Below are 12,384 nucleotides of genomic sequence, written 5' to 3'. Positions count from 1 at the left end.
AACACACTGTTCCGAGGCTCAACTTTTTTTTCTTCAAAATAAAAGTTGTGCAGCTGTTTCAGCATTCCCATGCGAGTACCTTCAGCAAATTTGTTCTGGTTTAAAAAAAAACTGTATACAAATTAATGAAGACGGATGGATCTGGTCTGTAAGGCTGGCTCTACTTCAAGAGATTGTAATTATTTTACAATCTGGCTTTTATTCACTCCGGATAATGTGTGGATATAACTATGCAAATTAAAGCACTACTCCTAGTTTTTAGCATACATAACCTAATGACCTAGAATTGGCTGAAGCAGAATATGGTGTTTGCAGCTGGTAGGACCACAACTACATGAAACAAATCAAAGCTACATCAGTGAGGAAAACAAAAATGACCAAGTTCAGATAGTGTCAGTAGCAAGCTGTTACTGTTCGCAAGATAAGATTTCAACATAGATCCAAACTGAAAATCTTGCTCTGACATCACGCTGACATAAATCAGGAAGAATTCAACCGCAGCAAACACAGGCTGTAAACAAAGCCATAAAAGCAGAAGCGGCTGACCGCGGTTCTCAGCGAACTGAAGTCAGGAGGGCTTCAGGTGAGACCCAATTTCCCGCACACGTCAGAGGGCTCACAGCAAACCTGCTGGCATAAGTCTTCATGGGAAACACGGAACCCAGCCAGAGGAGCAGCAAACCAGCAGCAAGGCAGCACCACATGTGCAGCTGCACACCCTGGAAGCGTGTGCCCCCTTCCTGCCGAGGGAAGGAAGGAGCAGGTTCGTCCCTACATCCCGGCACCACCGGAGCTGCCTTGCGGCTGGGTTCGTGCGGAGCACTCCGTATGTACGAGGTGGAGTTCCTGACGTGTGGAAAGTAGGGTCAGGATGGGCGGGATTCTTCTGCAATTGCTTTAGTGGTTGGGGAGAGAGGAGAAGAGGGGCAGATTTACCCACTTAAGTGCATAACACTGGCATTTTCAAAGTTTGGGGCAAAATAAGGAAGTAAGATGTGTCTTAAGCTGTATCACCATGGAAGTTTCCATTACTTTATGCACAAATTGAATTAACAATATTTTCATGAAATAACTCCATATAACAGAAAGATAACATGTATTCTATTAATATGCATTTTGACAAAGGAAAACCTTGGAGTTAGGTGGATGTTATTGAAGCAAGTAAAGTCTCTTCCTAGAGGTAAAATACATTGCTTTTACAACAGAGTGCTGGTGTCAAGTTTGGTTAGCTGGAAAGGACCCAGTGATCCCCACACTGTATAAAACTATTTTTTGACACAGTCATGGAGCAACTATCTAAACAAAAAATAATCAGACTGTCATCACCAGTTATTTTGTGTAGTTCGGTTTCACCTCTCCCACTATTTCTATTCCTGAGAAGTAGAGAGACATACAACTTCACCAGGAAAACAATTACCTGTGTCAGATTGCAAGACCTTGAAGGATCCAAAGATCTTTATTCAACAATATGCAGGACTCAGAGTGTTGTGATACTTTTAAAGACCTTCATCTAGTCATCACCTCACTTGTTCCCATCTGCCAAGATTTACTGTTTCCTTCATACAGATTGCCTGCTTGAGCTTTAGCATTTCAAAATAATTTGCTGCTTTTTGAAGTCTGCTCACTCACTGATAATACACAAAGCTAAAAATCACAAAGAAACCACCTTTTTCTTTCTGTTTCACATTATGTGCATATATTGCTTTATTTCTGTTCTTTAGAGGGATTTTCTGGTGCTCAGGCTAAAAATCCAGGAAGTTACAAGAAAGAAAAAAAAATCTCCAAATTCTCAATGAAAGCTATACCAAATATGCTTCCACTGAACTCCCAAACCTTTTATCTAGCAGTTTTATTGGTCCTGACAGTAGCAAATATCTTAAAACTATTTTTTCTGGGCCAACTCCAATCTACATTGTTGTTCATGGTACTTCCATTCAACCGTGGCTTGAAAAAAAAGTACTATCAATAGGAAATGGTAACAGAAGTTCACTTTATTGCATTGGTTTTCATCTTGCAAAGAGCCAGTGGGTTTTTCATTCAACAATATTGAGAAATCATTTCTACATGTTAAATAAGTATTCACACAAGCCCTTTGACAGAGGGCATTACAGAAACATGTGGTAGATTAACTAGACTCAGGCCTGAAGCCTGAGTCCAATTGGAAAAATAACATGTATAAATATCACCACTCTTGGCAGATTGCAGAATTGGAGCATATTGGAGTAATATTCCTCCAATCTATAGGCTATAGGTACTCCAAATTGTAGGCTATGCTGGACCTGTTACACGGAATGCACTGAAGAGGTGCACTTTCATTGTAATGAGGAAGGGTCATTATAATGAGCTTTTCCTTGAAAGCATTATTACAATTTTAAAAAGTCCTTTTTAGACAAGCTTCATCATATTTCTTACTTGGAGCTAATCTTTTTAGGATTAATTAGAATAGTAAAAACCTATTTAAATGATGCTCTAGAGACATCTTATTTAATTTTCCAACACTGGATGAAACTCAAGTAGAAAACATCTAAATTATGTTTCCTCAATTGATTTTTCAGTTATTGCTTGCCCATCACAACCAATGATCACTGCTCTACACAATGCAAGTTATTGTATTTCATGTCCCATTCATATATTAATGCAAACAAAGACTTTTTGTTTGCATTAATATATGCAAACAAAGACCAAAACCTTGTCATACTTTATCACTCACAGAAACTCAGTTTTGCAAACTTCAATATCTATAGCAATAGTTAAATAATTTTATATTTAATACTATATCTCCAGGCAAAAGACTACCTACGAAGTAGAACCCAAAATATTCTATTCTGCTTGTTTTAATGCTACATATTCCTTATTGACCTGCAGCTCTTTGCCAGGAGTCTAGAAATGCAATTATATCTCCTGCTTTGATTTCAAAGCTGTGAGCAATTAAGATGATAAAATTAAGAGGCAGTAATCTGTATGTGTCAGACACTTGATGCTTTCTAGTTTCTACTTAAAGTATCTGCTGGCTATGAAGATGTGCAAGCATTGTTGGTTGGGGTTAAGACCTCTTCTCATTCTGTAGAAAGACACAGAGGTGGGAGAATCGACAGAAGGAGTAGACAAAGAAATTATGAAGCTGTGATCAACCACATAGGTGAGGAAAAAAATTATCTTTATAAAAATGTTGCAATATCAGTGAGAAAAATAACTGGCAAACTGTACTGTAAGAGTAGTAATTCTGTCAAAGTAGAAAGGTAATTTATCTAAGAAGCTTGCTGTCTCAAGGCCAGCACTATTCAATATTTTCTTCAATGGTTTGGATGGAGAAATGAGAAATTCCTATTCCAAAATGATATTAAGTCAGTAATCTTTTCTGAGTGTCCTTGGCAAAATGCAGAAATTTTCAGACAAAAAAAAAACCCAAAAGAGGATATAAAAAATACCAAGCTCTACATACACATGGGAATAATCTGCAGGACAAGGGGCCATTTCTTCAGAAAATGCATGGGAAGCAACAGTGAATCACACAGTAAACAATCACAGTCTTAGGCAAAAACAAACGTGATTCTAGGAGATTTAAAAAGCAGTATTGTCCAGAAGAGCAACCTCCCACTCTCTGTGTTCATAAGGCTCACCTGAAGCATTGTTTCTTGCTTTGGGGCAACACAATTCAGCAGATACATACAGGACGAAACCTTGACAAAACAGAAACTTAGGAAACATCTCATGAGTAAATACAGAAGGTCACACAACATAGCCTACGGAAAAGGAAAAGAAAACCTAATTAAAAATATTCCAGAACATAAATACAGCTGTGTAATTTATGGAAACAGATTCTTTTCCTTACCCCTGTGGTCATGAAATAACAAAATGGCTCATGGGGTTGTAAGTTGCAATAATAAAGATTCAATGGTGAAAAAATACTTTTTAAAGAGAAATAATAAGGACATTTTGCTAAGGGAATCTGTTCTTGGAAACATGAGTAGCTTTCTAAGCATAGATTTTTAAAAGACTGTGTAAGCACGCATCAGGAATTATTAGCCTTTCCTCGGATGAGAATGCAGACTAAATAATCCCTAAATACATCATCCAACCTCAGAGTTCTAAAATTCTTTGGTAACCAACTGCTAGTATCAGCTTCTAACTGAACCTGCTAGTTAGTTTTGGATTTTAGCGTGTATTAAACCATTTATGAGTCAGCTGTAGCACTTGGGCTTCTCAAACTTTCACCTGTCTGCCACTTAATCCAGATTTTGAACTTTGGTCCCTAATTCTGGCAACGAAGAGTGACAATTAAAGTTTTAAACACCATTAAATACCATTTCTGTTTTGCTTCCATAAGTATGGGGTCAGGGGCTTTCTGATATTGTTCACAAGAAACAAGAGAACAAGCGGAGAGTTGAGGTTTGTGCATTCATTTTCTGCACTAATGAAGTAGTTCAAAATAAAGACAGCATATTTCTACATGCTTCTCTTCTTACAGGTTTGAAACACACAAATCTAAAGCAGAACTTATGAAAAGAATGCCACCTTACTTTTTAGTACAATACTTTGCACGAGTTTACTGTTTAGGAAACTTGTCATGTAATTAAATGACTAAGGATGAAGAGAAGACTTTTTATAGTAGCAACTCAACATATCTTGTTCAACAAATCCCTAACAAGATTTTCATTCAAGTATTTGCAAGCTTGTTGGAATAAATTCACTAATTAAATGTTGTGTACAGACTAAGGATTCAAACTTGGTGCAGAAGAAACCAGAGGGGATTGTGTGAGATCTATCTATACCATCAGTGTCACTTTAGCAGGAGGGTCTTCCAAGGCTCTTTACAAGAGAGAATAGCTTCTAGAGCCTTCCCTTCCATTATAATGAGAGAGATAAGCTTCTCAGTATGCCTTTTACCACCTTCCAATCTCCATGCAGGGTCTCCAAATCTGTCTATCGGAGGGTAATAAAATTTTCCAGGTGTCTGATGTCCCCAGACATTAAATGCTAAAGGAGATGCTGTGACTGCCTGCCATGCAAAAGGTAATTTCATCACAATCATGTCATGTTTGATATATAATATTACCTACTAGGACTGTGTTTATGTAATGGTTTAAGAGCTGAATTATGGTTACCCACATTCTTTATATTCCTTGGCATAATTCATCCTGTTAAGGATCAGGCTGAGTGGTTTTTCACCCAACTATTATACCAGGTTTGCATTAGGCTTACTGCACTCTGAGCAGTGTAGGACAGTCTCAATTGGTTTCCACATGTTAACGTCAGCAAAACCCACTCTAAAACTTCACCTAATGACTTCTCCAAGCTTGAGAAACCAGACAGAACTGAAGAGAGTTGTGACTCATTCAGAATGCAGGGAGAAGCGTTTGCAAATGCCACTGGATCTATTGTAGAATGTGTGCTAAGGCTCTGTAAAAAGAGTTGTGCAGGCCTTTAAGTTCTGCTTTCCCAAGTAAAAAAAAATTGTTAATGAAATTCTAAAATAAAATAGTTTTATTCTCTCTTACTCTCCCTGTTTATATGCACACACAAACTGAGCAGAGACCTACGTCAATGCCGTCATGCAGGAGATTAATTTCCTTGCTAAGACTTTCCTGCTCAGACTGGAACACAGGAACTTGGCTTAAGAAGCTTCCCAGTGCTTTACTTGTGCTTTTATATTTTACTACATCATAAAAGTCCTAGTAAAACTCAAATACATTAAAAAAAATAAAATAAAATACCAATGCCTTATGGGAAGATTAATTTTCCTGATTAATAAGACTCTTCTGAAGAATGTAACCAGTATCAAAACTGTATTTTATTGGAGTCTACCTATTAGGATTTTATACTATGTATCTTCAGTTAAAGGAAAGAGGGGGATGAGAAGGAAAGCAAGGGAAGGGAAGGAAAATAAGAAGAAATTCCTTTGGGATATATGATGCTAAACTAGCACTGAGATACACAAGTCAAAACATGGCATTCTTTGGTTTTGAGCCAGTGCAATATTATTATTGGCCACAGTTGATGGAATTTCAGTCTGTACCGGAAAACACTGTAATTGACGTGCCATGTGTTTTCTAAATGTATACATTTAATGGCAACTGTACACTGACAATTGAGCAACCACTGACTAAGCATACTGCTGATCTTCAGGGTGGAAAAGGGTAATAAAATCCCAGAATTTAGTACAGATGGGCTACATAAAATCAAGCAAACGATAATTGCTAAACACTTGAAAGGTAATGATTTGTAGCAACAGCATAACTATTTGCTACAATAGCTAAAGATTGAAAAAGAATTTAGAAATCCAAAATTGTTCAGAAAGGAAAACGTGACTAATTGTGCCATATGCTAAGCATGGCTATTGGACAATGTGAAAATCATGACCAAAAGAATTTCTGCTAAATTGCAGTTCCTCATGGAATATACATGAGCACTTAATGGGGCAGAGGGTATTCTAAGAGGAATTAGAAGATATATGATAGACTGCATCAATTTTCTCTATATTCCACAGTTCTCATCTGAATGTCTGGAACAAAGAGGCAAGAATCTATCATTAGCTACCTCTTCACTGCACAGTTTTTTCTTTGTAAGTCACATTCAAATCTGTGTAGGTGGCAGAGTTTGAAAACTTAATTTTTTTTTTTATTTTAGGTTTTGAAAATATTTTGCTCTTTCATCATGGTCTCCAAGATCATGTATTTTGTAGTTTTCTCAAGCTTACTTCAATAAAATTGGTTAAAAAACATGGTCCATACACATTTATTGAGATTTCCAGTTTTCATCATTAGAATACTGGCATCCAGTTTGACTGACACAGAAAGTATTCGAAAATATAAACCCATGCACTTTCCTAGGGGATTAGCAGTATCTGGGACTTGTTGCAGTATCTTTTCTATCTGCTAATTTTTCTTTGCTCACATTGCCATTGGGTAGGTACAAAAAAAAGATGACAGAGCAAAAACACTACAGGTGATTACTAGTCACCTTATAAAACTGTTTCTTTGAAATAGTAACCCTAATAAAAGAGCTTTGCCTTCTGATTGTGAAAATATGCTTTTAAACAACAGTTTCCCCATAGATGTTGTGAAATCTGATGTTCATCATTTTTAATTCTTACAAATAGTGATAAATAGAATTCTGAATTCAGGTCTATCATTAGATATCTAACATGGCCATAGACACAAAACGTCTCATATGTGACAGAAAAACTTATTATTCTAAGACATAGCATCTTGATCATTCTATCTCTCTATTACAAAGATATCCACATAACCTAATGCATGCAGTAATGATCCAACTTTTTTCTTCCTATCTAAATTCTATTATAGCCTTTTCAATACACAGTATTGTTTTGCTAAGATAAAAAGACACAGAATTTTATTTCTCCTTTTATTATATTACCTACATTATTTTCCTTCTTATCCCAGCTCACCATCCCCCAGCACATCACACACTTCTTCCCAAGTCTATTCACTGTGATGACATTCTTCCAAACATGCCAAGTATATGTGTACTCATGGCAGAAGATTAGCAGGAAGTTTATCTTTTCTAGCAAAACTTTACGGAGACTAAGAAGAAAACTTACTCTGTTATTTGGCAACAGCATTTTGAGAGAGAGGAAAAGCAACAAGCAAAGCAGAAATGTAGAATTTTATATATCAAATAGTTTTCTCGCTCCCCACTCCATAAATTTAGTTCTTAGGATGACCAAATTATGTAAAACAAGGCTCTCCTGTTAATTGTTGTCATCTTCTGTGGATGAGAAAGCTCTGAAACTATTTCAAATGAACTGGTAATCCTCAAGAAGGGTTTCCCAGTGTGTTCATGTTCAGGACACCTCAGGATAAATGTTGACAGTCAGTTAATCTACAGCGAATTTGGCAGTATATCACTTATTTAGTCAACAAATTTTAAAAATAAAAATGGTGCTAAAACGTAGTTCAGTGCTCACACTCTTTATCAAGGGTCAAAAGTTAGTCAGAAATATAAAACAAAAAGAACCTGACTAGAGGATGTGAAACACACCAAACATTACAGTTTATAAACAAGGAATGACTCACGATTTCCTACTGTCTGCCTAGATTTTTTTCACCTTCCACTCCTTCATGAAAATACCTCTTTTTTATTCATAAATTTAAAACCCCATTTCAGAAAAATTAATTTCAAAACTTTACTAGAGCTACAGGCTACACCAAAAATTGAATATGCTTTCATTTTACACGATCATCCGTCTAAATTTATGGCTGAGGGAGACTGATTTTGCTAGTTAAATTCTCCAAGATGTTTGAATGTGGGTCCAATGTAGTCGGGTTCATTATCCATGCAATTATTTTCTATATGAATTCAGCATACATGTAATGGGCTATGCCCCCAGCCCCAGGGAACAAGCTGTTTTAATTATCCACTAAAAAGACAAGGTACTGGCCAGAGCATTGTTAAACTCCTTATGTATCGTCTGTGTCTACCTAGACCAAATAATGAATTACTTACTTTTTTTATACTGAATCTTAAAACCGAACTAAAAGCAACAAAGGACAGAATTTTTAATATAATCGGTGCACTGGTATCTTTCATAGAACTATTAAACTTCTTGTGAGTTACTCCTGAATGGTAAGTTAAACTGCAATATTCAGTAAGGAAAAGGTTTTCTGGTGTCTAATCACTTCTTGGCAACAGCTGAAAAATAATTTTAATAAGATGTAGATTAAAAATGACTGCTGTATAATATTTTATGTTATCCAAACTGAAAATTGGGTGTATTTTCTGTCCTTCCAAAAGATGTCAATTTTGTAACTCAAAGGCCTTTGTTTAGTCCAAGGTAGCCTTTGCTTGGTTTTAACTCCCCTTTTCACTGTGCATCTGTGCAAGAAGACTGATGTGCTTTTCTTTTAGTTACCATATACGTAAGTGGGTCAAATAAAATAGGTGTTTCACTTGTTTTCAACAGAGTTCATTCAGTGTGTTATTCCTCATTATTCCTGGTTTTGTCTAGTGGACTTGAGAAGTCTAAGCAGGTCTCATCTTGGAGATCTGGAAAACAGCCCATCTCTCATTCACATTGGAGATAAGCTGTTGTAACATTGGTCCCACTGATGTCAGTAGTTCACTATGACTAACTCACTGCCAGTGTGATCCTCCAGGAGCAGATGGAGCAATATTCCTTAAATTTGTTTTACGTGGTAAATCATGCTCCCAACAAACAGAGCTATCAAGTTATGATAGGTATTAACTAATCAGGACATCTGTAGTAGAAAATAAAATGTGCAATTTGAAATAGATTTAGGAAGAAACTACTTCTATGTCTTTACAGAAACAGGTTTGGGGCTCTTGAAGTAAAGTTGTGGGAAAACACACTTTCCAGTGAATTTTAAGACTTTTGATGCCCAAGAGCCCTGAATTTGGGTATTACCTGTCAGATACTCTTCCAGAGATATCATTGAAGTATACCATGATTTTCCAAGAGAAGAATTGCACCCTTTTAAGTAACAGCAATATCAGCTATGACTATGCTAAAACATCTCTCCATAAAGCCTGATGGCAGCTCTAGTACAGCTCAGAAACCCAAAAGCTAGAGAAGAGCCCCAAGAAGGGCACTTCACACAGTATCTCCTGCAAGCCTTGGACTGAGACAACCAGGCTTGGGTCAAAGCAACCCCTTAGTGACCAGTGCTCCTCTGCCTCACTGCAAACAGTGCAGACTGGGCTTTTCCCTGATACTGCTATTCAATTTCTTGATGCTCACTGCTTGAACTTCTTGTGTTCAGACTGAGACAACTGCTCCTGTTCATCAGTTTTATTTGAAGTAACCCACGATAGTTATTGCAAGACCACTATTGTACATTAAAGAGTTTAAATTCAATGATGTAGAATGATTCTGGTTTGGTTCAATGAAGCGACTTTACCTTAAAGAGACATTTAAAGAAGAAAGTATTTAACAAAGGTGAGCACGTAAGTACCATGTAAAATGAAAAGAGCTTGTTATAAATAATGACTGTATGACAGGTGCTAAAATACAGTTGTTCATTTAGCAGCCTTTCTTAAAGCATAAGGCATTTATGAGTTTGGCTTTTACCCTGATTCTATACAGACAAGCATCTGTGCCCACAGGACATTTGTCAGTAAAATTTCAATTACAACTACAATTTTTTTCACTTTGATCAATGCAATTTAATTATCCCTTTATCCAGATTAGTTATATGAATTCTTCCATTACACTCTTCAACCTTTAGGAAATTATTCTTTTAGTGATATTATACAGGACCAGCTCATAAACTACGGTTAAGAAAAACATTTCACAAAAATATATAGCCAAGGAATATGCAATAGGATACTCAGGTCAATTCTGCTAAGGCTGTTTGGTGTGACCATTTTTAAAAAAGAAAGCATAGGGAAGACCAAGAAAATTCCAGGAACGTCTCACTATAAAACCATGTTGTTTTCTGTTTCTGGTGATATTTGTCTTTCATATCCCTTGTGGAAATCACTGTTTTTGTGATTTGTATAACCATATCTTGAGGGCAGGATTCATGGAACATTCAGTGACTTTGCTGTGCAGAAGCTCATGTTACATAGCCATGGAGGAATAACGATCTGGGATAATGATGAATTGGGCTTCCAAGTGATTCGGGGTATCAAAAGCAAGAAACATGCTGCAAGAAGGGCGACACTGAAAACTCACAGAGATTTGCAGCCTTTTGGAAACACCAGGAATAATTGCAGATTTAAATAATGTTTCATTGGTCTCTTCTACAAATAGCTGCCAGCCATGAGGAAGTAAGACAGAAAGTAGATTTAGTTCTTAGAATAAGTGGCTTTGATACACTTCACATCTCAGCATTTTCCTGTTAGATCAAATTAGTGTCATTACACTATGAAACTGTATTTTCAGATGCTGAAAAAAATTGCATTCCATCTAAAACTGAAAATTTTAAAACTGCAAAGACATATTCTTGAAAAGAACAAAAAGGGGAAGACACAATCACTCATTAACACAAACATGCAGTCTGGCTCCCTGAAAACAAAAATAAAAGTGAAAGAAATACTACAATGGGACAAATATCTCAGAATGATATGGCTGAAATACTGTATTTGCTCTTCACAAGTTTGATTTGCAAATAAAGAGCACTTGGCATTTCAGGCTGACATTGTAAACACTAAAAAGGGTACAAAATCTTTCAAAAACAGTGCTGTGACGGGTGTGTGGAGCTCAAAATGGGGTACATAAAAAGTATTTTGCAATCAAGAGAAATAATACAAGCCAAGACAACAATCAGCATTTCAGGAGAGATGCATGAACTGCAGAAGCCAGATCACTGTCAGTTTCCACAAGCACTAGCAGAGATTATGTCTCCCAGCATGATCTTTTACTTGTTTTCATCACAGCACGACACTTCACTATTGTTCAAGTTTGTGATTACCTCCTAGATCCTTTCCTGTGGTATTGCAATGCAGCTACTTTAACCCCATCATATGTTTGTACAGCTGATTAATACCACATTAATATAGTAAAGGTCTGACAATTATATTGCATTTTAGGACAATTTTGAATTCTAATTTGTCTCTCACTGTATTTACAGGTCTTGCTGTAAGTTAATGTTATTCCAAATTAAAGAACAAAAACACACCCAATGTCATTACACACCCATGTCAGAGGTCTTCAGAACCATGGAAACATCTTTGTACTCTGACAAAAAAAACCCTAATAATTCTTTGCCAAATATAGTTTACAGCCAGTGTATAATTCTTAGAAAGTTGCTCTGAGCCCTAAAAGCAATTATTATGGACATGTTTCTCAAAGAATCAAAGGACAAAAGAGGTGAGGTGATGAAGCAAGTCACAGTATTCATTCACAGTGCTACAGCTTTGTGAAAACTATGTCTGAAAGGCAAAGCCACCACAGAGCAAACAGATCACTCTTGTAGTCTAATTTCAACCAACTAGTATCAAAATCATGCCTTCAAATTTCCAGTAAAAAATCCTTCTATTGGCAACTATGTTAAGGAATGAGACGTCTTTGGACTCCATGTAAAGCAATGTTGACAACTAAAATTTAAATATAAATTGGATATTTCCCGAACTATGAAGCCACCTTGATAAGTTACACACACCATGAGTGGTAAGTAAATCATCCTCATTTTTTCTTACATTAATCTAAAGTTGTGACATTGAAGTGACATCAGAATACATACTATGCAGTTTCAATTTTAATTTACAGAAATTTAGCTTGTTATTCCTAATATTATATAAAGCCTTGCACACTTATGCCATATTGACAGTGAAAGCTGACACTTCACAGAATGTCTTTTCTTAAGCGATGTGAATGGCATTTAAAACAGATTAATAGCAAAAATAACCTGGTTAATTTTCCTTTCTTTACAAATGTAAACAGCATGGACTGAGAGATAAGAC

General features: G+C 36.4%; 1 protein-coding gene across 4 annotated transcripts in view; it reads right to left on the bottom strand.

Moving 5' to 3' along the window:
* The window catches only part of PDE1A (phosphodiesterase 1A), a 205,002-nt gene that overhangs the window by 109,885 nt on the left and 82,733 nt on the right, over window positions 1-12,384 (bottom strand). The window lies entirely within an intron of this gene.

The sequence above is a fragment of the Sylvia atricapilla genome, chromosome 7, assembly GCF_009819655.1.
Source record: "Sylvia atricapilla isolate bSylAtr1 chromosome 7, bSylAtr1.pri, whole genome shotgun sequence".
Classification (NCBI taxonomy): domain Eukaryota; kingdom Metazoa; phylum Chordata; class Aves; order Passeriformes; family Sylviidae; genus Sylvia; species Sylvia atricapilla.
Note: the sequence above shows the minus strand (reverse complement) of the source record. Positions and strands in the feature narration are given on the sequence as shown.